Source organism: Jaculus jaculus, chromosome 15 (genome assembly GCF_020740685.1).
Source record: "Jaculus jaculus isolate mJacJac1 chromosome 15, mJacJac1.mat.Y.cur, whole genome shotgun sequence".
In the NCBI taxonomy this organism is placed as follows: Eukaryota; Metazoa; Chordata; class Mammalia; order Rodentia; family Dipodidae; genus Jaculus; species Jaculus jaculus.
The window spans coordinates 50,938,053-50,965,196 of NC_059116.1; the positions used below are offsets into that span (position 1 = coordinate 50,938,053).

Here is a 27,144-nt window from a genome sequence, read left to right on the forward strand (position 1 = left end):
TTGCCAGAGTTGCTGTCCTGGAAGACATGGTGGCCCACCAACTTGCTCTCCATGGCCATGAGTGGGAATGCAAGTACCATCGCCCCCAATGTGTTTCCAAGGATAAGTGGATTATGGTGGTCTGCGTAAATCTCTCATGCACAATCCCACAGAGCAAAGAGAATATGATAGCTTATCTACAAAAAAACCAGAAATGCCTCTTATATTTATAGTCATTAAAATATTTCATATCATTTCTATTTGGGAGTGGTTAAGACAGGGTTTCATGTCAAAGCTACTATATAACAAGAGGATGACCTTGAACTCCTAATTCTCCTCCCTTTACCTACCAAATATTTGGGATTACAGGCATGGACCAACACACCCAGTGTCACTTAGTGTTTCATTTTTATTTATTGACCATTTTCTACATGTATGTAAGGCGTTTTGATTATAATCTTTTCTTGTTACCTTTCCTTGAATCCCATACCCCTTCTGATGAATGTTTCTTCTTCACAATTTGTCCCTCTTGGATTTTGATGTCTTAATTTTTGTTGTAGGGGTAGGACTGTTGCACTGAGTTTATTTAGGGTAGATTGCAGAGACATACATGGCAGGAGGGTGGGGGTCGCCAGAGCACATGCAATAGACCACTGTATATACCCTGAAGAAGAAAAGGTCTCTCACTTCCTTAGCCATCACTAACTGCCTATAACTCTATCCCTGGGGCATATCCTCCCTCCCATTCCACTTTCCTAAGTACTCTTGGCTGTACTCTGTGTTAAACTAGAATTTCAAAAAATTGTGAATGTTATTACATTACACTTGTGACTTGTATATTCTGTTAAAGTGAATTGGCACATTAGAATCCACAGCATACATTACTAAAAGACAAGAAAAACCACATAACTGTGGAAACAGCTGAGAGTTTTGTTCAGTCCAGTGCACAATGACTACTTTGTGACTATGGGGGAATTTCTTCCATTTCCTATGTAACAACAGCTGGCCTTCTGCTGAGCAGCTGTTTTGTTATTCTTTGTAAACACTATGGACTGTATAACTTACCACTTGTGCCCTTTGTCCTGGAGTCTGGAATGCTTGACCTAAGTTTTTAATCTGATCTCTAAAATATATAATAAAACTTTTAGAAGTGTCTGTTTGCTTTTGACTCCAATTTACCATTGTACTATGATATTCTCCCAACCTTATAATTCTCTTATTAGAAATTTATTTTGGGGGGCCTAAAGAGATGGTTCAGTGCATAAAGTGCTTACCATGCAAGCCTGAGTACCTGAGATCAGATCTCTAAATCACACATAAAAGTTGTGGCAAATATTTCATCACAACACATTTATAGTGAGGTGGGAGACAGAGAAAGGAGTAGTTTTTGGAACTTTGTAGACCAATAGATAGTCTGGAAGATGTAATGTTGGCCAACCAGAGATCTTACCTCTAACAAGAAGGAGAAGATAGACATCCCAAAGTTGTCCTCTGACAAGGTGGCCCACATTTGCCCACACTCACACACAAAAGAAACTTATCTCATTTTGTCATATTACATGTTAGTTTCATTTCAACTACATACCATAGGGCCATGTACTTAATGAATGAATCAGTTCTGATGGCAACAAAGTTCTCCAGTTATAGCAGGGGACATATAGGACAGTATAAATACATAAAAATCATAAAAGAAGAATTCCAAATATAGGCAGGCAACTACTTGCATGGGTGCAATTGCTCTAATTTGTTATATTCAGTGTCATCCAGATCTTCTAGGTCTTTTCCTCATGGTATCATGATGGATGCTGTAGCTATATTGTTGTTGACCCAATCACAATAAATGGAGCAGAGGCAAGGGCAGAGAGTCATTAACCTCATGTCAGTGACCAAGCCTGTGTCATTTTGCTATCTATCCTTATAAGGGAGAGGATGAAGACATGTGCAACTTACAGGGCCAATGTCCTCAATGGGAAGAGCTGGGATTCAGTGTTGACTAGGGTAACACTGATTATGCCACAGGTATTAGCCATGGGAACTGAGCAAAACTGCGCTTACAATCATGTGTCAGAACGCATGCGATCTACCAGTGGCCACACCACAGAGAAAATATCTCTCCCTCTCACAGCCACCAATAACTGCCCGTAACCCCTCAGAGAGGGGTGGGTGTTGTTGAATCATATTTTCACACAGGCTCATGTTTATAAACAGAAGCACTTACGCAATTGGTTGTTTTCCATTAAGGAATTAATAAAGCATGCTTATGGAAAGGCCATTTTTAAAAATATTTAATTTAATTAATTTATTTATTTGAGAGAGAGGAAGAGGCAGAGAGAGAGAGAGAAAATGGGCATACCATGACCTCCAGCCACTGCAAACGACCTCCAGACGCATGTGCCCCCTTGTGCATCTGGCTTATGTGGGTCCTGGAGAATAAAACCAGGGTCCTTAGGCTTCACATGCAAACACCTTATCTGCTAAGCCATTTCCCTAATCCCCCCAAAAGCAATTTTTATAGATAACATATAAGTCTCTATCCCTAGAAGACTAAACTCATTCAGAAACATGGCACCAGTGGGCTAGTTCTGTGTAGAGCTTTCCTTTTAGGATCCATTTCAATAGGAAACTGTTTCAGTGATCCAAAGTACAAATCCTTGTGCATTTAACTTCATTTAAACCATAAAGAATATATGAATATATTTGTACCACTACAGAGAAAGCTTCCTCTATGGCTTGATTATTTTTTTTTTTTTTTTTTTTTTTTTTACATTTCTGTGCTGTGGCTAGTCCTGTGGTATAAGTTGATATGAACAACCTATGGCTGAGAAAGAACCACCATCTAGAGAGGCAGTGCATTTTTAAAATTTAAACTGTTAAAATTAAAATTTAAAATCAAAATATTTTAAGGTTAGAATTCTTTTAAAACATTGTATATTTTTTAAACATTGGATATGAATTTACTTTTATAATTTTCAAACTATTAGTGTGTAAGTCTGTGTGTATTTGTGTGTGTGTGTGCGTGTAATTCAAATAACCAGGCTTCAGCAGCAAGTGCTTCATCCAGTGAGCCATCTCCACAGCCCATGTATTTACATTTTTAATGCAAGAAACTTCAAGTATGCAGTTAATGCTCTTTTCCAGTTCAAGCAACTTTGGCCATCAATTCTAAGTGTGGCAGAAGCTCCCTGAGCTTGGTCATTTGCATAATCTCAAGATCTTGTACAATGCATAATTGTTGTAAATTCTGGTCATGTTTTCATGGCAACTCTACATTAGAAACAGATGGGTTTTTAAGACAGACACATGGAGATACTAGCTCCTTAAAATAGGAAATGAACTATAGAATTAAATAATAAATAAACCACAGTAGCAAGTATCTTACTATTCTGATATACACCACAGAGAAAAGACATTCATGTTGCATTGCTCTGCTAAAGTTTGGCAAAAAAAAGAAAGAAAAGAATATGAGACGTAAGCAAATTCTCTGTAAAAAGGAATTTATTAAGAATTTCCTCAAATGGAATGGAGTTTTAAAGGGGAAAGTCAGGAGGAGGGAGGGCATTATCATAAGATATTGTTTATAATCATGAATGTTATTAATAAAAAATTAATAAAAAAGAGAATTTCCTCAAACGGATGACTTTGTTGGGTTTGACACAGGTTTAGACAAAGATCAAAATTTTGTGTAAGGGCTGGAGAGATGGCTTAGCGGTTAAGCGCTTGCCTGTGAAGCCTAAGGACCCCGGTTCAAGGCTTGGTTCCCCAGGTCCCACGTTAGCCAGATGCACAAGGGGGCGCACGTGTCTGGTGTTCGTTTGCAGTGGCTGGAAGCCCTGGCATGCCCATTCTCTCTCTCTCTCTCTCTCTCTCTCTTTCTGCCTATTTCTCTCTCTGTCACTCTCAAATAAATAAATAAAAATGAACAAAAAAAAAGCAAACAAAAAAAAATTTTGTGTAATTGTAGAATTTTTGCAAATTTATGACATTGCAGTCTAAGACACTGAAAATGGGTCTTTCTATCTCTTTCATATTTTATTTTTATTTATTTGAAAGAGATAAAGTGGAAGAAAAAGACAGAGAAAATGGGAGAGAATGGGTGTGGCAGGGCCTCCTGTTGATGCTAATGAACTCCAGATGCATGTGCCACTTTGCTCATCTGGCTTATGTGGGTCATGGGGAATTGAATCTTAGCCCTTTGGATTTTCAGGCAAGCACCTTAACCACTAAGCCATATATCCAGCCATTTCAACCTCTTTCTAACCAATAATTTTTCTCTGACATTTTGATGAACTACTTGACTATAGAACTGTCTGTTCATGCCTTTTATTTTTACTCTATGAAATAATAGTAACTTAAACAAATTATAGAAGCGTAGACAAGTGACAAGTCAGGCGAATTTAAACTAGTAACAGTGATTCTTAATTGGTATTTCAACATATTTTTAAACTGGAAATACAATTTTATTTCGCTACTTAAATGAGTTTGCCTTTTGTACAGAGAGCACAGGGCTTTAAAGAAATACTACAATGAAACATCTTGTTTTCCTGATCTTTTGTCCCTATCTAGAGTGGCCAGTATTAAAAGTTCTGTCCTTATTAGCTTGTGGCAGCTTCTGATAAACCACTGAAATTTTCTTGCAGCATAGGATTCAGAGAAGATAACAGATCTATTACTTGGTAAGTAGACAATTCTCTTTGGTTTATGGGAGATATTCCATAAGATAAGAAGGTTTGACTAAAATGTGGGGGGAGATGGGTTAGTGGCTGAAGTCCTTGAAAATTTGAGTGTGGGTCCCTAGCACCCACATGAAATCTTGTTTTGGTGGTGTGCTACAATATCCCCAGCACCAGGAAACTGGAGGTGGGAGGATCCTCTGGGTTTAATGGCCAGCTGGTCTAAGTGAATCAGTAAGCACTGGTTGAGTGAGAGACCCTGTCTCAAAAAATTAATGTGCAATGCAGTTGAGGAAAAACCCAATGGCAACCTTTGGCTTACACACACACACACATACACACACGCACACTACATGTATATGCACCCCTTCTATGTGTGTAGACACACATATACACACACACACATGCACCAAACAGACACATGTGCAAAAGTCAAAAAAAAATCTTGATCCCTTAAGTTCCAGTCTGAATTGTCTTACTGTTATTCTCTTATTATAAATATCAATATGATGGTTGTCAATATCTTACTATATCAGAGTGCCACTAACCCCTATCAGGCACATGTATCCATCCACACATACATCTTTATTTTTGAAAATTGGACAAAGGACATTAAGGGAGTTATAGGAAGGACAGTGTACAGAAAAAAGAACAGGAGAGAAAAAATGAAGGTTAAATGATCAAGACCTCACAAGCCCCCAAATACAGCATGAAAGGCCTCTCCTGATGACCTGTGCCTGAGGCATCATTGGAAGCCACAGATCCTCTGGTTATTGAAAACTCCTCCGCACCTCTCTCACAGGAAAACCAAACACACTTGTGAAATGATCCCAACTTTAATGAATAAAGTAAAACAAGGAAAAATACCCTCCTTAGAAATGACTTATTTCCTTTGTCTCAGAGAACAAGTATCCAATTAAAACAGCAACAATTAAATTTCAAAGATAAACAAAAAGTACAAAGTGAATGCCCATAAATAAGTAGAAGGGTCACAGTCTTATCTTGGAGACAGTTATATACCCTCTTCATAGGACTGACTTAATTCTATAAGGTATACTTTCAAAAAAATATCATTTACACATTCCTATTTTATTTATTTATTTATTCTTGGTTTTTCAAGGCAGGGTCTCACTCTAGCTCAGGCTGATCTGGAATTCACTATGTAGTCTCAAGGTGGCCTCGAACTCATGGTGATCCTCCTACCTCTGCCTTCTGAGTATTGGGATTAAAGGCGTGTGCCACCACGCCCAGCTTCACACTATTTTAGAATTTATATTTCTTCAATATCAATATAGCAGCTTCCTGTTGTTGATTAATTTTATTAATAGTAGCACATATGTAACTTAATGTGTGCCAGGCACTGTTTTTAGTGTTTTACATTCACCACGTGTCTACTCACCACATATCTTGTCTGAAGGTATTATTAATTCCATTTTCATAGATGCCAATTTTAATTAATGAGTATTAGCTGAAAGAGCAAAAGGAACACAAGTCACAACTATTTCTATTTAAATCTCTGTTTCATTTGTGTAAAATGAATGCTAGGAAATTCTGCCTCCCTTTCAATAATCCAATAGCAAATGTCCAGGTAAGGACTGAATCTGTGATTTCCAACCAGGAGCTGTGCTGCCGTGCACTTCCATCACAGACCGGCAGCCACTCCTGCATGCTTTCAAACAGGTAACGAAACATCAGAGCTCAGTGTTCAAGTTCAGGGATTCAGCACCTGTATAATCCTGTGACCCTGAGCAATATGTATGGAGGAGAACTGGATCAGGTGACAGAAGACTGGAACTCAGCCTCCACTTAATAATGATACAGACATGAAACTATCCTACTCCCAGGCAGGATAAATGCCCACACCAAAAAAAAAAAGAGAGAGAGATACATGGTTAATTTCAAAGTCTTGGAAGATATCTTAACTAGCAAATCTCTTTCTTTCTTTTTTTTTTTTGTTTTCATTCATATCTATAAATAGAATTCCACAGGAATTAGAGATTGCATTCTCTTTGGATTCTTATAAAACCCACTGGCTCTTTCTATATTAGTCAAACTGCATTGGAAAACTGTTCATTCATAATTTTTCCTCTCTGTATGAAAGATTAGCTGTATGGAATCCTGGAACTACCTACAGCAAGATGATTGCTGAATATGCCCTTCTTAAAGAAAAGATCTGAATGATGAGGGACCTTTGGTATTTCAGAGTGTTTTCAAGCTTTGCAAAGGTGGTTTAAACATTGCCACAAGCTAGCAGAGATTACATTCAGAGTCTCTAAGGCAGGTACTGATGAATGTTGGGACTCAGAAGAGGCAGCCGAGGACACAATGTAGAGTAAAAGGTGGAGAAATACTTAGCATGAAGGAAAGATGTAAGATGGAGTAGAGGAGAGTATCAAACTATCCCTCTGTCTTAATTGTTTTGCATATTTACCATGTTTTGAGGGGCTAGATGCAAATGTAGTGAGTGTGCCTGAAGCCATGGACCCCCAAGTCACTCTCAGTTTTCAGTGTTCTTGGGGAGTCATGCAGGCACTACAGGGCTTGTGGTACAGAACTCCATCTAGGAACCCTGGAGAATGGTTGCTTCCACATGGACTATAAAGCTGGTACCAAATATAATTTTATTTAAAGCTGTGACACTACAGGTATTTGTTTTAAAATTAGTTGTTTTCTTTCAGATGAACTCAAGGCAGAACTAAAGAGCTAGTGGTTTTTAGAAATTCAAGTTTTTATCTCATCCATGCTGTAGTTCATCTTGTATCTATATCTGGATGTACCCAAACTCACTTGTACTTGGGTGCCAGGCTGTCTGCACAAGTGAATTAAAAGTTAGCCCTCCATCAGACTCAATGGCCAGGTTGTCAAAGCTTCCTGGAATATTTTTTCTTTTAGATTCTGGAAAATGCATAGGCTTAGTGGAAATAAAAAAGATCATTTTGCATCTCTACAAAATTTTAAAAACTATAATGATTTTCCTGCAAGTCACTGAAAGCAAAACTGGACACTGCCTATGTCCCACAGTGCTTGCTACTGTCTGTGCCCCACACACCAATTATGGACAAGAAGGTCACTGTGTCCCACAGGCCAACTACAGGATAAGAAGGTGCACTGACTTGCACCCTACAGCACCAACTACAGGACAAGGTCACTGTGCCCTACAGCACTAGTTACCAGGCAAAATAGCTTAGTGTGTTCTAAACCCAGGAATGGGGTTGGAACAATTGCTCAGTTGTCTTTAAATGATCTGGCTTTAAAAAGACTATTTATTTATTTGCAAGCAGAAAGACAGAGAGAAGAGAGACAGACATGCACATGTGTGTTGAGGTCAGAGGAAAAGTCTAGTGTCTCTTATCACTCATCTGCTTATTTCCTTGAAATGGGGGTCTCTCCCTCAATCTGGAACTGTTGTCCATCACTGAACTTCAGGCATTGCCTGGTCTCTGTACCTTACGCATAGACTTAGGTTATAAACTTGTATGCACACACATAGCTTTTTATGTGGGCTCTGGTGAGTCAAACTTGGTGGTCTCTGGTCCAAGAGTCCCTCATGCTTAAGCAGCAAGTGCTCTTAATTATTGATCCATTCCCACATCCCAAGTGTGTACTGCTGTAAATATTAATTGCAGCATGGTGTTCCAAGCATGTCAACATAAGAACATAGTATTCCAAAGTGGGGAAAAAAATCACAGGTAGGCATAGCAGTACAAAATTAAAAACAAACAAACAAACAAACAATTTTTTCATACAAAGATCCTAAAAGCACAGTAATTTACCACAGAGCTCTGATTTGCACAAAGGCTATTATTTGTATTTATAAAACAGAACAAGCCAACAAAATAGTACATGGCTGAACTTGGAATTTGTTTTTGTGGTCATATTGCTTAGTGTCTCAAAGGAAGGACTGACAGAGAGAACAACTGAGACCAGGCAAAGCTCTCCTTCTGATTATGCAAAACGTGAAGGCATTTTGGACATCACATCGACATGCTCGAAGCCCTAGAGGATACTGTCAAAAGCATAAACATATGTCAACAATGATTCTGCGAAGGCGTACTTGCAGTCAGTGTTAAGATATTTGGAAAATGAGTTCCCCCTATATCACCATTGCCAGATTTAACTAGTAAAATCAAAATTAGAAAGCTAGATTCTCAAAGATCATGATTGTTTAGAAATTGCCACTAGGTAATTCCTCATTGGTCTGCAATCTAATGTCAACATGATAAATAAATCATCATGCAGCCTGAACTATTCATGTTACTAGCCTTCTACTCACTGTCCTCAACTGTAAAACAAGACTCCAGGCCTGTTTCTGCTATGTATAAGGTCACTGAAAGGCTCTGAGTAGATGGTATATAAGAAACCTGTGAGGGATGTTGTTTCAGTCCGGTTCTCACTGCTGGTAGAAATCACCCAACCAAGAGCAGATTCTCGGAAAAAGAGATTTATTTTGGCTTACAGGCTCAAGGGGAAGCTCCACGATGGGCAGGGGAAAACAATGACATGAGCAGAGGGTGGACATCACCCCCTGGCCAACATAAGGTAAACAACAGCAACAGGAGAGTGTACCAAACACTGGCAAGGGGAAACACCCATAAGCCTGCCCCCAACAATACACTGCCTCCAGAAGGTGTTAATTCCCAAATCTCCATCAGCTGGGAACCTAGCATTCAGAACACCTAAGTTTATGGGAGACACCTGAATCAAACCACCACATTCCACCTCTGGCCCCCATAAACTGATAACCATACATGATATAAAATGCAATGCATTCTTCTAACTTTAAAAGTCCCATAGCTTTTATCAATTTCAATGATGTTCATACATCCCCATAGTCCAAGATCTCTTAACTGAGCCATAATACCAAAAAATAACCTCAAAATACCCCACAATGGCACAGAATAAACATTAACACTGCAAAAGATGCCATTGGGCATAGCAAAGAAATATTCAACCAATACAAGATTTAAAACAACCAGGGAAAACAAAAACAAACAAACAAACAAAAAAAAACTCTGTAGCTCCAAGTCCAATAACTCTAGCCAGTGACAAATCTCCAGAGGTCCAATAATTCTAACCAGCAACAAGTCTCTGACATTCCAATTCCACTCCTCCAGCTAGGCTACTCACAGTCCTAGAAAACTTCATCGGGGCCGGCAGCTCTCCTTGGCAACCATCTCATGGTCCCAGCATCTCTACTGGGTCTCTACTGCAAGCCATGGTTCATCCTCATGGCCCCATGAGGTCTCCATTCAGGCAACCAGCAAACCTGCTTCACATTGCCCATAGCCATTTCCAAAACACAAGACTGTGTTGCAAACTCAACGACCCTCTCTGTCCTGCATTTCTTATACTTCACAATACTAGGTAGGGTACCAATCTGTTAATCCAGGGAGGGATAAAGTAGACTTTGAAGAACAGGACATTCCTTGAGCACTCAAGCCCCTGCAAGAGTCTACATTCTTCCTCTTGCCCCAACGCAGGTCAGCTGGCCCAGTCTCAAAGGTTATAAGACTTCCCTTGAGTGAAAAGAGATGGCACTGTCAGGAAGTTGTGTCCAGTTCAGGGTGCCTTCCAGATCCTTGCCCCGTGCCGGTTCCCCTTCGCCCAGTGTCCCCGCTCGAGCCCCGCCCCTCCGGCCTCCCCACCACCATCCCCCTCTGCCCTCACTACCTGTATCTCACCGGCCGTGTGTTCGCCCTCTGGGTGGTTCAGTTCACCCAAAGATTTTACTTTCTGTGCCATATCCCTCTGCTCACACCAGTTCATTTCTATGCAAAGCAGCCCTGCACAACTTCTCAGGACATGAGCATAAGAGCAAGCTTCTCACACAAACTGCTAACCTAATCCAAGCAAAGCTCTTTCTCATCCTCATTAGCCAAACCTCACAGTCCATAGTTCTTGCTGCATTCTGGTCTTGCATCTCAGACCAGAATAGTCCATCAAGCTGTACTTACAGCATTGCAAGGCATCTCTTAGGCCAAGGTTTCAAATCCTCCCACATTCCTCTTGAAAATCAGCTCCAAGAGGCCAAAGCCACATAATCAGGTGTCTAGCAGCAATCCCACTCCTCAGTACCACTTCACAGCTTCAGGTTCACTGAGATGAACTTCCAGACTAGGCACAGTTATGGAGGAAGTGATATTTATTGAAGCTTACAGATCCAGGGAAAGTTCCATAAATGACAGAAGAAGTTGGCCTGCTTCATAGGTCCAAGCAGAGATAGAAAAGCACAAGTCAAAAAGCCAAAGCCACATAGCACAGTGTACTTCAAGTACTCCAGCTAGGCACACTTTACGTATCTTTAGATAGAAATCTGAAACCCACTACCACACCTTAAGATACACCCAGAGACACCACTCTAGATGGTGCAGATGCAAACTACAAAGTAATAAAACACTGAATATATCAGGGGCCATCTTTTCAAAATACCACACTCCACCCCTGGCCCCCAATAGATTTATAACCATCACACATTGTAAATTATACTCAGTTCAATTTCAGAGGTCCCCACAGTCTTGACCAATTTAAGATATTAAGACCTGTAAAATCAAACAAGTTAAACACTTCTAACATATAAAGGCACAGAGTAAACATTTTCAACTGGTATAAGGCATAGCAGAAAGACTAAAGCAATGCAAACTCAACCACTATCAAACAAACATCAAACTTCTGCAGTTTAAGTTCAATACAACTGGACACTAAGAGTCTCCACATTTTCTAATTCCATTCCTCCAGCTGGGCAGAGTATCCAGGGAAGACTTCCATCCCAGGCTACTAGTACACTCCCTGGTAGCCCTTGCAAAATCCTGGTATATGCAAAACATCTTCAGGTCCTCATGCAAACCACAGTCCATCTTCCAAAGGCTCTTTCAGCCTATTAGGGCATCATGCCCTGCCTCATGCCACATCTCAGCAATGGCTCCTGGAACTGTGTGCAATTCACGACCACTCCACACATTTTTCATGCTTCTGAAACCAATACCAGTTGTGCAGGACACAGCCATATTCTTAATTCAGGGACAAAACAAATCATAGTCTTGAAAAGAGGGTTCCTTCTCCAGTCAACTCTTTCCAAGACTTTGCATTTCTATGGTAGTCTTTGCTCAGGCATCCTTTCTATTGTTTTAATGTAAAGTGGTTTTTTAAGATTGCTAATGTGTTTTATAATATCAGGTTCAGTAACATAAGACCAGGCTCAGTGCCTGTAATTTTAACTTGCTTGAGGTTTTTCAGCTTAAAAAATTTAAATTTCTCAGTCCAATATCTTTAGCCAAGCACATAAGTCTATCACAAATTTAACCTGATCAAACTCTCTGGGGCCTGGGCAGTAGAACACAACCAGCCCTTATGCCAGTAGCCCAGTTCCAACAAAGTCCTCTGCAGTCTTTTCTTCTCCTTAGAAAGCTCATAAGCCAATCCTCGAAGTTTAATACTGTCTGCAGTAGCATTCTCAAACTCTGATCAAAATAGTCCATAAAATTTGGCTTACTACTCCAGAAGACATCTTCAGTTGCAAGCACCAAATCCATGCCTATTTCTCCAAAACAAAGGTTCCAAATGATCAACATCCACATGGTCAGGTTCATCTCAGCCCACTCCTCGGTACCAAGTTCTGTAGCAGACAGCTTCAGGTTCAATTAGATGAACTTCCAGACCAGGCACAGTTATGGAGGAAATGATATTTATTGAAGCTTACAGATCTGGGGAAAGTTCCATAAATGGCAGAAGAAGCTGGCCTGCTTCCACAGGTCCAAGCAGAGAGAGAGAAGCACAAGCCAAAAAGCCAAAAGCCACATAGCACAGCACACTTCAAGAGCTTCAGGTAGGCACACATTACATATCTTTAGATTGAAATCTGCAACCCACCACCACACCTTAAGATACACCCAGTGACACCACCTCCAGGTAATAAAACACTGAATATATTGGGGGCCATCTTTCAAACTACCATGGATGTGTAAGGGGCTCTGTCAATGCTCTTATATAAAACATCCATGAATTTTGTGTAGGGTCTGGGAGAGCTTTTCATTTTAATTTTAGATGATGCTTAGATATTAAATAAAATGAGTCACAAATTTTTATTTATAATTATTCTTTTATTTTTTCAAGTTTCAACTTGGACAAATGGAACATGACAAATAATATTACAGTTGACTTTCAACTTGTGAACATTCTTGCCTATTCTGCAAGTTAGTCCTCTCTCTGAAGAGTCACATCTTCTGATGTTTGCAAGAAAATAAATGAAACTAATTTTTTGATTTATTAATGAGTGAATTAGAGAGAAAAGGTTGGGACTGGAGAGGTAGTCAGTAAAGTGCTTGTCATACAAGTATGAGGACCCAAATTTGGATCCCCAGCTCCTGTAAAATCTGGGTACATAATTCCAGGGCTTGCAAGGTAGAGATAGGTGGATTTTCCAGACCTGCTAGACAGCTTGTGTAGCCAAATCATAACCAGTGATCCCTGGGTTCAGTAAGATACTTTGTCTCAAAGAGTAAGGCAAGGCTGGAGACACTGTTCAGTGGTTAAGGTGTTTGCGTACAAAGTGTAACATCTTGAGTTCAATTCCCCAGTACCCATGGAAAGCCATATGCACAAAGTTGCACATGCAACTGGATTCCATGTGCGGCAGCTAAAGGCCCTTCTCTCTGTAGGTGGTGGTGTGTGTCTTTAATCTCAGCACTTGGGAAGCAGAGGTAGGAGGAGGATACCCTGAGACTATTCCAGATCAGCCTGGGCTAGGAGTGAGATGCTACCTCAATATATTTACATAAGTAAGTAAAAAACAAAACAAAAAAAGGAAGGTAGAGAGTGATTATAGGACAGATCTAATGTGCCTTTATAAGTACACACACATATGCATGTGTACTCATATGCAAAATAACTCACATACACCCATGTACAAACATCACACAGACATGCACACAAAATAAAGTTTCAGAAAAGTATTCCAATGTATTTTACAAGAAAGTGAATCTTAATGAAAATTTTTCATTGCCTACAGTGATTCTCCCTCATCAATCAATTTTTAAATAATCAGCTACCTTGCAAGTTTGCAAGTGAAAAATGGTGGTAGCAAGACACAACATTCCCTTTAGTGAGGAGTGGTTTGGGCTAGAAGAAGTTCTGCTCCACATTACTTCACAAAATTTTCTACATGAGGCTAATTCTTCTCCTAAATTTCTTGCTTGAATGTTCTAATTAAGGGCTGAAAGCTTTCCCTTCCTGACTTTTATTTTGTAAACTCAGCCTTTCTGCTCCAGAGTTTGCCTTCTGTAAATGAAAGACGCAAATGCTAAATATGTATGTGTCCGGAACAGACATACATGCCCTGCCCTGCCAGGCCCATCTGCTCATCTGGCAATGTGCCCATGGGCAAGCTGGCCTGGTTCACTTCTGCAGAGCTGCCTGCCTTGAAGGTCCAACTCCAACACTAGCCAGAGTGAGCCTTCACCATGAAGCCCTTCCATAAACCTGCAGGTGGGTCAGTTTACCCTTGACTACACTTGTTGGCACTCATGTATCATACAACAACTGCTCCTAGTGTGAATCAAAAGAGGGCAGGCTGTACTACTAATTCAGGCATCAGTGAATATAGAACACATGGGAAATTTACTCTAGGAAACTGTTCAGAATGGACCAGGAAGCCATGGATTATAGGGGAGGATTATCCATCTCTACTACTGGTGTGAGAAGTAGTACTATTAGACTGAAAATCACATGTGAGCATTTGATTGCCTAGTATGAAAACACATTTTCCTCTCTCTAGTGGTTCTAAAAATATCTAGGAGAGATGGTAAATGTACCTGAGTGTTTCCTTGCCAAAGGGTGGGGGTTGCCAATGACATTATGTAGCAAGCCTTCATTCTAGCACTTTGTTTCAACCCCAAAATGAAAATATCAAATAAATGAAAGGAATGTGAAGGTTAGAGACTTTAGAATAGACAGTTGTGAAAGGTTTGAAGGGCTAGATGTGGTGGCACATGCCTTTAATCCCAGCACTTGGGAGGCAGAGTTAGGAGTATTGCCGTGAGTTCGAGGCCACCTTGAGACTACATAGTGAATTTTAGGTCAGCCTGAGCTAAAGTGAAACCTTACCTTGAAAAAAACAAAACAAAACAAAAAAGGTTTGAAGGACCACTGCCCTAGAATGGCTCTGTTCTTTATAAACATTAAAGCATAATAAAAAAAAAATGAGATCTGGGTTTGTTGACACATTCCTGGAGGTAGAGTTAGGTAGATCACTATGAGTTTGAGACTAGATAGTGAATTCTTGGTCAGCCTAGGTGAGACCCTACCTTGAAAAAAAATAAACAAAGCAAAGCAAAATAAAACAAACAGAAACAAAAAAGAAAAAGCAAATGAGATCCTAAATAAATGAATGGCAGAGATAAAAATCTATCATCTAAATATACAGAAATGTCACTGCTGTCTAGAGGGAGAGACTGGAAGGCATTGCTAGATGGAAATCAAAAGGACACCTGCTGTTGTCTTACTCCTTCATTCATTCCTCAAGCCCCTGCTGAGCGCTGGCCATGAGCCAGGTTCTGAGCACAGAAAGGTGAAAAATGCACAGATAAAATCATTCCCCTTGGGCTGGAGAGATGGTTTAGCGGTTAAGCACTTGTCTGTGAAGCCTACGGACCCTGGTTCGAGGCTCGGTTCCCCAGATCCCAAGTTAGCCAGATGCACAAGGGGGTGCACGCGTCTGGAGTTTGTTTGCAGAGGCTGGAAGCCCTGGCGTGCCCATTCCCTCTCTCTCCCTCTATCTGTCTTTTTCTCTGTGTCTGTCGCTCTCAAATAAATAAATAAAATTTTTTTTAAAAAAAGTAAAAAAAAAAAAAATCATTCCCCTCATAAAGCAGAGGTAGAAAGACAATAATCATCAAATAAATGTATACCACAATGGCAGGTCAGTAATAAAGCCTGTGAAGACAAGAAAATCAGGAAAAAGAGATGGAGAGGTCATGGGCCATTTTAGATGAAGGGCCAAGAAGGACTTTCTTGAAGATGGAAGATGGAGTGAGATCCACATGAAGTAAAAGAAGGGCCCATGGGAGCTTGAGGGAAGAATGGCCCAGGGAAGGTAAACAAAGCATGTGAGGGCCCTAAGGAGGGTAGTATCTCAGCTTATCTATGAGAGATAAAATGGAAGGAAGAAAAAGAATGAGATGAAGCTGAGGCGAGGACTGAGCTAGGGCATTTAGTACACTTGTAGGCAATGTCTGCACAGCTCTGATTTATAACCGTGGGTTATAGAATTTGACTGAATGCTTTCCATGGATAAACAAGAGCATCTCTGATTTGTCCTTTTATATGGCTGCCTTATTTCTGAAGGACTAGCCATGGGAAATAAATGGAAAACTAGTCACCTAGCTACCAAAATAATGCAGACAACATGATACTGAGCTGGACTGAATGGGTCTTGGCTTGGGTGAGGAGTAGTTAGATTGGGATGTATTCTAAGAGGACAATAAGCACAGTGTAATGATTCTATTTATGGGATGTGAGGAAAATGGGGGAGAAGAATAACTCTTAGCTTTAGATGTTGGCAATAGGCTGGTTGCTGGGAACATTTAGAAATGATGAGGAAAACTGACAGAAGAACATATACCATGAAAAGAATAATCAAGCTATATGATTTAAATACTGGCTAAGCACTTGTATACAAAGTCTATAACTCAACTGCTATCATCCTAAAATATAGCCAAATGTTAAGAACCATCTGTGCCATAGTGAATGCTCAATACATGGCCTTTATGCTGCTGTAGCTATTGTTAACACCACACTGACACCATCTTCTATCTCAAAGACATTGTTCAAGCAATGCTTGATGAGTGGACTGGACTGACATGGGTAGAAATTGTTTAAGACACCTACCAAAACATGTTTATATCAGTCAAGGCTCTCTGAAGAAACAGAAACAACAGCATGAAAATGCATTATAAAGGAGATTCATTAGATTAGCTCATAGAGTACACAATGAGCAGCACAATAATGGTTGTCTTCAGGCGAAAGAGTTGGAGAACTCAGTAGCTGCTCAGTCCATTAGACTGACTGCCTCAGCAGTCTTGCTGGAATTTAAAGGCCAGGGAGATTCATGCACGATGTGTGCTCTTCAGTCCACATTGGAAGTCTAATGAAGTTGGGGGTTCCAGTGTTCAAGAAGGATGGGAGTAGCATGGTAGATAGATGCACAGGAGTGAGTAGCACAGGGAGCCAGGTGAAAAGCCCCGTGTTCTACTGGAGCATCTATGTATAGTCCAATGCCAGAATGGCAGCCATTCTAGGCAGAGGTATTCCTCCCTCCATCAATCCTTCCTTGGAACCTCCCTCATAGACCTGCCCAAGAGGCTTGTAATTTACTTGTGGACAGTAGAATCTAACTCTCACAGTGTAATCATTACAAAGAGGAAAAACATGGAAAAGCTCTCATGTGCTCAAAAAAACATAGTTATTTAGAAAGGAGATGGCAGGGCTGGGTATGGTGGTGCACGCCTTTAATCCTAGCACTCAGGAGGCAGAGGTAGGATGATTACCATGAGTTCAAGGCCACCCTGAGATTACATGGTGAATTCTCAGCCTGGACTAGTATGAGACACTACCTTGAAAAACAAAAAACAAACAAACAACAACAACAACAACAAAAACTAGAAGAAAGAAAGGAGATGGCAGGGAGATCTCAAAGGCACCTCTGGTGGTATAGTGCAAGACCACAGATCAGATCACTGTCTCCTAAGTGGTCCTCATCTAGGAAGCTTTAAAAATCATGACAGAAAAGATCTACTTTGGGTTGAGTGGTGGAATCTTTAAGGAGTGAGTCCTGGAACATTTCATTTAAATGTGTTTCCTGGGTGACTGTGTTTGAAATCACTATCCAAGGACACAGATTTCTAAGCCAAGATATGAAATGTTTGCCAATGCTGTCTGTCAAAGAAAAGGACAACAAGAACATCATGGTTGTCTTATGTAAAGCTGGCACATAAAGCCTGATTCTTAAATACAACACAACTCTATCAAAAGTAGGCTTGCTTTTTTACAGTGCTGCTTTGGAGGCCATGAATGACAAGAAAGCCTTAAAGAATACTTGGTCAACAATTTCTTTTGGAGCAGTTACTATAATTACCAAGGCATGTCAGTATTATTTAGTTATGGGCTAAATGGTATTTCACCATCAATATGAAATAGGGAGCAAGTAACTCCAGGGCTCAAAGAAGGTTCTGCTTCCAGAAAATAATTCTCTGGAGGATGTTCCCTTCACTTCTTCAGATCAGCATTTTTACCTATAAATTCCATCTTATTTACAAGTTATTGTCAGGAAATCACAATTTCTCAGATTACCAGTCCAATAATAAGCATGGGTAGTAAGGATACAGCCTTGCACTTTGTCTGTTTTCTAGTTATATATATGATTCTTCTCTGATCTGGGTAGGTGTCCTTCAAGGATTGGTGCTGTTGGGATCTGGTGGAGCCCTTAGGACACAGGGGTCAGTCAAGGGTCTTTACATCACTGGGAGCACACCTTACATCACTGGGAGCACACCTTACATCACTGGGAGCACACCTTACATCACTGGGAGCACAGTTTACATCACTGGGAGCACACCTTACATCATTGGGAACACATCTTACATTACCGGGAACACACTTTGTAAGACTTAGTCTACTTCATTTTCTCTTCTTTGGTTTTTGGTTATGAAGTGATAAGTTTTCTCTGTCAACTCAGTCTCTCCATGACAGACTAAATACAATGGGGCCAACAATTACAGATCCAGAAATATGTGCCAAAAAGTTTCCTCTTCTTAAACAAGCAAGCAAAAAATATGAAAAGCTTCATACTCAGTCATCTTAAGAGTGCCTCATAGGGGAAATATACATTTGTCAAGGCTTTACCGCAGGCTATGTGGGTACCTCGGTTCTCACTGGAGTCCTATAAATCTAGGGTTACTGATATACCCATTTCATGGATGAGAATTCTTTTGTCACAATTTATAATCAGAAACATTCTATTCATTCTATTTCAGATTCAGACCTAAGGTCCATAGTCTTTATATAAACTGTTTCCCTCTAGTATGTTATATCTTCTGTTTTTTACTTACTATGGTATAACCTACATTTATAAAAGTTTTCTCTGATGCTGGCTGCACCATTGCAATGGGAAGTAGAGTCAATACAACCACAAATAGTACAGGCCAGCTAACACGGCATTGCCAGAAGCAAACAGTAACATAGACCCTGTCTCAAGCAAGTTGGACAGAGAGTACAAATACCTGGAGACAGTCTTCTGACTTCCACATGTGTCCTGTGGCACCTATATGCCCTCATGCACACACATACACACACTCACATACACAACTACACGATCTTTCTCTGCCTCTCTTTTTCTTTAACATTCACACACTCACACATACACATAAACAAAAAATACATATCACCATCCACATACATACATAATAAAATAAAAATAAGAAAGAGCATAGACAAATTAGTGTTTGTCACAGCATAGGTGCAGAAGGGCAGGAAATAAGAGGGAGGAAAGGCTGAAAAAAAGGTAGCCCCAGATAAACTGTGGTATTAGAATTGCCCTTTACCTTAATTGCAGTGTGATCCTATGAACTAAAACATGCTAAAACTGCAAACAATATACACAAAAGGCTGAAAAAAAAGGTAGCCCCAGATATCCTGTGGTATTAGAATTGCCCTTTACCTTAATTGCAGTGTGATCCTATGAACTAAAACATGCTAAAACTGCAAACAATATACACACCCACGAACATACACTACTAAGTGCACACACAATGTGTGGATGTGAATAAGGTCTATGGATTGCACAGTGCCAGGCTTTGGTTTTGAAACGGCACTGCAGGCTTACAAAATGGATAAAAGGTTTATGGACCTCAGTATGATTTCATATAACTTCATATGAATTTATAATTATCCAAACATTTAAAATATGTTTAAATGGAAGATATTTAAGCATATTACAGGAACTTATGTCAGCTTCTGTTTTAAATTCTAACATCTACTGAAAATAGCAATGCTTTGATTAATCTCCTCCAGCAGCCATAGAATTACCCAAGATCCATTATATTAGAATGTCAGATACAGTCACAGAAAGAGATGTCTGAAAGCTCAAAAGGTCATGCCCCTAGTTATCATTTGTGTGACTTAGTGTGTGGCCCTGGACCTCAACTTCTCTATTTGAGGGAAAGACGGGGCTTGGTGGTTTCTACACTGGCTTTCAAAAATAATGTTCCAAAAAAATGATTCTAAGCCAAGAACAGAGAATAATACTTGAGTTTAATAAAATAAAAAAGGGAAAGAGCATGCCTAAAGGTTGGTTAGAATACAAAAGTAAGCTCCCTTTGTCAATTGGTTAATGATGAGAACATTGCTGGTAATGAAAAGTTAATTTATGGGAACAGTGTGGAGTATTTTAGAACATATTCTTAGGAAAACAAGAAGCATAAACACACTATTACTAAAACATAAGTAAAACAGAACAAAGATAGGACACATTTAGTGCACCATTGTAAGCAAGACAATGTATGAGGTGATTGAAGACTAGGGCACTTTCATAAGCTTAATTATGCCCATCAGCTGATAAGATGCTCTCAGAAATGGGTTTGGTGTGTGTATGTGCATTTCTGTGCAACACTCCAAGGGACTAATACCCTTTCTCATCACAGTGGTAGGGAGATAAAACGGGAGGAAAGAACCCAGAAGTATACTATAGTATAGTATAAGGATTAGCCAACAAAAGTCCAAACATAGATGAAGGGTACCTTTCTTTAAAGACTCTGACATCTAATAAAGTCTGTGAACTCATTAGCAACATAAGTCCAAAAATGTTATGCAGAATAGTTAAGGCATTTGCCTGAAAAGCCAAAGGACCCAGGTTCAATTCCCCAGGACCCATATTAGCCAGATGCACAAGGGAGCACACAGGTTTGGAGTTCATTAGCAGTGGCTTAAAGCCCTGTTGTGCCCATTCTCATTCTCTCTCTCTCCCTCTTTCTCGGTCAAATAAATAAATCAATAAATAAAAATAAAATATTTTAAAAATTAAAAATAATGTTCTGCAGAATAAAAGAGATGGAACTGATTTCATGGTAGAGTCAATCAGATTGAGATGTTTTTGAATATTTTTAGGAAGGATTTATAAAGGTGTCTGACACAGTAAAAAGAGGCTTTTCTATCAGCTGAGCCTTGTACCCCAAAGTTTAATGACCGATGGATATAAGTTCAGGTCCATATCCTACACTATAAAGTTCCAAGGTACCAGCCATAGTAAATTTTATGGGCTACAAAAGCTGGATTAAATGTTTGTGCCTCACAAATACATAAATATTGAAATCTTATTGCCCAAGTTAGTGGCATTAGCAGATGATCCTTTGGAAATTGTTCAGGTCATGAATGGAGTTAGTTCTTTTATGCAAAAGATGTCCAAGCCTCAAGAGATACCTTAGTGGTTAAGGTTTGCCTATAAAGCCAAAGGACCCAGGTTCAATTCCCCAGTACCCATGTAAAGCCAAATGCACAAGGTGGCACATGTGTCTGGAGTTCATATGCAGTGGCTAGAGGCCCTGGTGTGCCCATCTCTCTCTCTCTTTTTCTGTCTCTCTCACCTGCCCTCACTCTCACTTTCTGCCTTTTTCTCTTTCTCAAATAAAAAAAATAAAAAAAAGATATTCAAGGAACATCCCTCAACTTTTTCCCCCTATGAAGACCCAGCAAAAATTTTCTTTTATTTTTAAATATATATTCTAAGAGCCATGAAGCTGACTTGATCTTAACTTTCCCACCCTCCAGAACTTTAAGAATATTTCTATTATATTTATTAGCCAATCATTTTAAGGTGTATCCTTATGGAAGCATGAAGAAACTATGGCAAGCTCCTTTAGGCACACCATAGTATCACTTTTTTCTTAAGGCTTAATTATTTATTGTCTTTAAATGATTTCCTATTTAAACAAGTCACTGTGATTCACCATTGACTTTAAAATGACATAACAATGGCTCTCAGGGGGATCCTCTCATCAGGACTGTCAGCATCACTAACTAACTTCTTACAAATGCAAACAGTTGTTGTCCATCGTGTCTACTAAGTCAGGAGCTCAGAGCAAAAGCTAGTATTGTGACCTTTCAAAAGCCTTCCACGTAATTGTGACTTGTGCAAGAGTTGTTTGATTTTTGTCTTCTTTATTGCTGGAGAGGAAACCAAGGATACTGCATATCACAATAAAGCCTCAAACCACTGGGCCCCAAACTCTATCTTTCAGCAAATAAAGAATTACTATAAATATAAAATCACCAAATATCTCTTTAAATACTCAACATTGATTCTCCAAACTTATAAAATACTAAGAACTAGCAGCAGATTTTACAGTTCGTAGATATCCACTTTGGGGTGGATTCTGACAACTAGACATTCTATGCATTACAGGGACCATTTTTTAAATTTTCTAGTCCAATGTTGAGTTAATACTTATCCTTCTCAGTTTTCTTTTTTATTCAATTCTCTGACTAAAATTATATATGAACCTTGGATATAGGGTGCAAGGACTTTCCTGTACCCTTAGCACCCACTTACAACCTGTCTACTGAAGCAATTGTGGGTTCAAAATCCAGGTGAGGGGTTGTCAGCTTCTCCTGAATGCTTTGTTACTTCTTTGAATGTCTGCATGTTTTCCATCTTCTCATATTTCATACAACAGCACAGTTTTATCATCTTCCCGGAATCTTCTAGGTAGCATCTACACTTCTCATGAAGAATACAGTGATGCTTTCTTCACCTGTTTGGTTTGGCCCTTGTACATTTCCCCTGAGGATGACAGTGCTACCCATATCACACTACTTTTACATCTCAGATTATCTTCTTAGATAACCACTAAGTAAACACCATTATCATTAGGGCAAATTTCTTAAGGTTTCCATAGTTCCATGTCAAATTTGTCATTAGCGTATATTTTTGGTTACTCTTTCTTCTTTGTCTTAGAGATTTGCATCAATCTCTCTTGTGTTTTCTAGGGCCATGGTCATGACAGAATCAGTCCACAATAATGTGCACTCAGGCATTTTTTTCCATGTATACTTGTGTGTGATATGGGTGCATATTTCCATATATGTGGATACAGGTGTCTGTGTGCAATGCACGTGAGTGTGGAAGCCAAAGGTTGATGTCAGGCATCTTTCTCAATCTCTCACTACCTTTTTATTTTGAGACAGGGTCTCTCAGTGATCCTGAGCTCACTAATTCAGCTAGACTGGCTAGCCACATTCCTCCTGTCTTTACCTCCCTAGCACTGGGTTTACAAGTGCACACTGTTGTGCTTACCTTTGATGTGGGTGCTGGGAGATTTGAACTTAGGTTCTCATGTTTCTGTAGCAATCAACTGAGGCTTCTCCCTAGCCTGCACTTTGTAACATTTTTAATATTTATTTTATTCATTTATTTATAAAAGAGAGAGAGAATGGGCATGCCAGGCCCCCCAGCCACTGCAAATGAACTCCAGATGCATGTGCCACCCTGTGAATTTGGCCTATGTGGGTCCTGAAGAATTGAATGGTGGTCCTTTGGCTTTGCAGGAAAGTGCCTTAACTACTAAGCCATTTCTCCAGCTCCACTTCATTTCTCAAAAATAAGTTGAGTTCTAAAAGCCATGAAAAAACCCGGTTTAAAACAGTACCACTATTATAATTGCTATTAACTTTAAGAGGCAACTGAAGTTTCCCACATATCATTAGATTCCTGAAGTGAACTTTATTTATTATAGCTGTCTTGGCTATATCAGTGATCACGTCTCATGTAACACCATTCCATAATTTAGGGCATACTTTTCATCATAGCAGAAAATTTTGATTTTGTCACCTTCTTTAACACTAGGCTCAACCAATGTGAAATGATTTTAGTGTTTTTCTTTTTTCCCTTAAATTTCTGTGGCAGGGAAAAATTAGAATATTTTATTGTTGTCTTTTGTTTTACTTTTGCTTTCTGAGGCAATATCTTACTATGTAGCTCAGGCTGGCCATGAAATCATGATCTTGTCTCAGCCTCCTGCATGCTAAGATTACAGGCATATGCCATTGTGCCTGTCTTTTAGATTTCCTTTTTAAATAGTTTATGGAAGACTATAATAAAATAAAAATTCCTGTGGGCTCACTTTAAGTGCTTTTTCTTCCTTTCTCTATAAGGAACCAGTTTTAAGAGTACAGAGCAACTGTCAATCTGTTGTCTATAACAATGTGAACATTATTCTTTCAGCTGGTATGTCATAAACTCCCAAAATACAAGGTATAAAACACAGACAATAAGGGCCTAAAATGATCACTAAGAAATGAACAGAACACATAAAACAAAATGAGGCAAACACTTCACTACCATCAAGAAAAAAAAAAGGAGGGGGGGACAGCCAGGTGAGGTGAGTGTGTTTCTATTCGAAAATCTGACATATGTACATTAATTTCACATTCAGTCTGATTCACATATCACATCCTAAAATGTGTCTAACTGTAGTAATGTAAGTATAATTTTTACATACAAGCTAATGTTAAACATTACCTTTACAGTGTTTAGGTTCAAAAGAAGACAGAGAATTTATCTTTGAATCAGCAGAAGTCAACCGGGCACACTTTTGTTTATAAATAGAAGCCAACATTATAATGAAGAATCAGGGCCACACCCTCAGAAAATAACACACTTAAGAAAAAAATCCTTCTGAAGTTTCTCTTTTTGCCCTTCTTTTATGGTATAAGATCTGCCTTTTGGCTCTCCATAGATATGCCTTCCTTAAGTATTGTGGATAGTGACTTAATAGCCACAATTTTAAAATGCCCAGAAAGTAATTAAGAAAGAAGTCATCTGATTAATATCGCCATATAAGGACACTTTATTTTAGAAAGGATGACTCTGTGAAATAGAAGACATCTGCTGCACCATGTAAAAATATATTCTTAAAGGGAGGGTTCCTCCAACCTGCCCAAATGGTGTTATTGAACAAACATAAAATAATGATGGTTTGAAAAAGTCTTATTCCAAAAGCACTGCAAATGTCTAACTACTTAAAACACCAATCAAAATGAGCAAATGGGAAATATATAATCAAGTGTAATGCACACACCCCACAACTCTCCCCCCCCACAAACCAAGAAGAACAAATCCGATGTAAGATATGCTCCAAGAATGTAAATGATCATTAATAAAATTAATAAAATGGTTATGAATAAACCATTAATAAACTATTTCTTTCATTTTCTCAGGAAAAGATACCTTTAAAATATTGTGTGGGGCTGGAGAGATGGCTTAGCGGTTAAGCACTTGCCTGTGAAGCCTAAGGACCCCGGTACGAGGCTCGGTTCCCCAGATCCCACGTTAGCCAGATGCACAAGGGGGCGCACGCATCTGGAGTTCTTTTGCAGAGGCTGGAAGCCCTGGAGTGCCCATTCTCTCTCTCTCCCTCTATTTGTCTTTCTCTCTGTGTCTGTCGCTCTCAAATAAATAAATAAAAAATTTAAAAAAATATATTGTGTGGAGCAAAAGGGTATATTGAAATTTAAACATATTATTTATAGAAACTAAAAGATCACATCTAAAAACTCTCCATGGTAAAATGTAATTCCTTTTATCAAAAATCTAAAATATTAGTTATAGGATTATGTATAAACAAAATACATGTCTTTTATATTTTCTAGCTTCCGTCACTTTAAATTGAAAATATAAAATTATATAAACTTTGCCTTTAAAATAAAACAAAATTGTGCCACATTAAGTGCTAGTTAGAACCAACTACTTTTCAAGTTTACATGCTTCCATATTTTATTACAGTCACACATACTTAAAAATCTTTTAACATTTGAATTCTTGCCAGTTTTGCTTTACTCTATTGAGAGGCTTTTAATTGCATCCCAGTTATATAAGCTTTATTGAGAAATGCAGTGTTCCTTCCTGAGGAAAGCAGGCTTGTCAAGGTTTACTTTAATCTCACATGACCACAGAGCAAAGTGCTATGTGTGCAAGAGACAGTCAATCCCCCTTGGCTGAGCTGTGGTGATGACAGGGATGGGTTTGGACATCTGCATATGCATCTGTCTCTAGCAATATTGTGTGACAAGAGCTCTTAAATAGGATCATCTTCAAATAATGCAAAGATGCCTCAACCCTTGATTACAAATACCATCATGACTGGTGTCAGTACTAGAAAATGATATAAAACATCAAGAAAATCCATAGACCTGGGTACTATGGGCAACAAAAGCAGATTTTGCTGTCAATTACAAAATCAGACATGGGGTAGAACTGGTTTTAGGACAGAAAATAACTGTGCAAAATCATTAACATGCATTTAATCAGAATGATAGCTTGGGATTATGCATTAATAGTTTCTTCAGTACACTCCTCTAAGAAAACATTTATCATTAAGGCAAACTAATGTTCAATGGCATGGATAATATCTCCCAAAACCTAACTTAATAATTTGACAGTAATTGAGTGCATAAATTTAGTTATATTTCCATGCTTAGAAGGGTTACTGTATGGATGGGACAATAATTCAGTTGGTAAGGCACTGGTCACACATGCTTGAGGAACTAAACTCCAATCCTTAGACCCCATGTACTAGGTATAGTGTAGAACTCTTATAATCACAGCACTCAGAAGGAAAAATATAGGAGGATACTCATGGCTTACTGGCTACAGTAGATGAATAGATGAACTCTGTGTTTAGTGAGAGACTTCACCTTAACAAAAAAGAGAGAGAGATAGAAGATGACACCAATGTTGACCTCTGGTATCTACATACATGTACACACACACCTGTACACACATGTGTGCCCACACATATATAAACATCTATACATGTATGCATATTGCACATATATACACATTCATAGATTCTTTAAGAGTCACTCTAATACAGTTGCCTGCAGTGTTAGCAGCACATGAGCTCCTTAGAGGGCTGGCCATAAGGCAGAATGCTGGGCTCTTCCTGGTGTGAACTGTTAGAATTCACATCCTCAGTGTTCCAATGCTATGTACATGCTGCTTCTCTGCACACCACATTTTGAGAATCACTGCTGTAATAGAACCAGTACTGTGGGGCTATCTACCAATCCAGTTATTTAATCTTTTGTGAGAAACTCCCAGAATTATTGTTGTTAATGATCCCTTTCTGTCCAAACTGTCATTGGCTAGCATATTGAATTTAAGCAGAAAATACTTTGCCTCAGATTTTGTATTCAACACAGCCAGCAGTGATTTTAATACATAATTTAATGTTTTCATGTATAATTTTATACCCAAAGGAGTGATCAAGAATGCTTGTTGATGGTGCTCCTCAAAGTTGAATCACTAATTTTGGGTCTACTGTTTTCTCTTTTATTCAGGAACATTTCCTCACTCACTTGCTCCTCACAACTTCATTTCAGATGAATGGTGTTCGAGAGTAGAGAATACTTAGCAAGAACCAGTAAAAACCAGTACAATGCAACTTCAGAATGT

The 27,144-nt window shown here is 39.1% G+C and overlaps 1 protein-coding gene across 2 annotated transcripts in view; it reads right to left on the reverse strand.

Annotated features, from left to right (window-relative positions):
• Dtna (dystrobrevin alpha) overlaps positions 1-27,144 on the reverse strand; it is a 425,345-nt gene that overhangs the window by 370,883 nt on the left and 27,318 nt on the right. The window contains exon 2 of one of the 2 annotated variants that reach the window (XM_045134782.1): positions 6,049-6,117. The exons of the other annotated variant lie outside the window; for it this stretch is intronic. The gene's annotated coding sequence lies outside the window, so the exon portion shown is untranslated. The remainder of the gene's footprint in view (positions 1-6,048; positions 6,118-27,144) is intronic. 2 annotated transcript variants of the gene reach the window in all.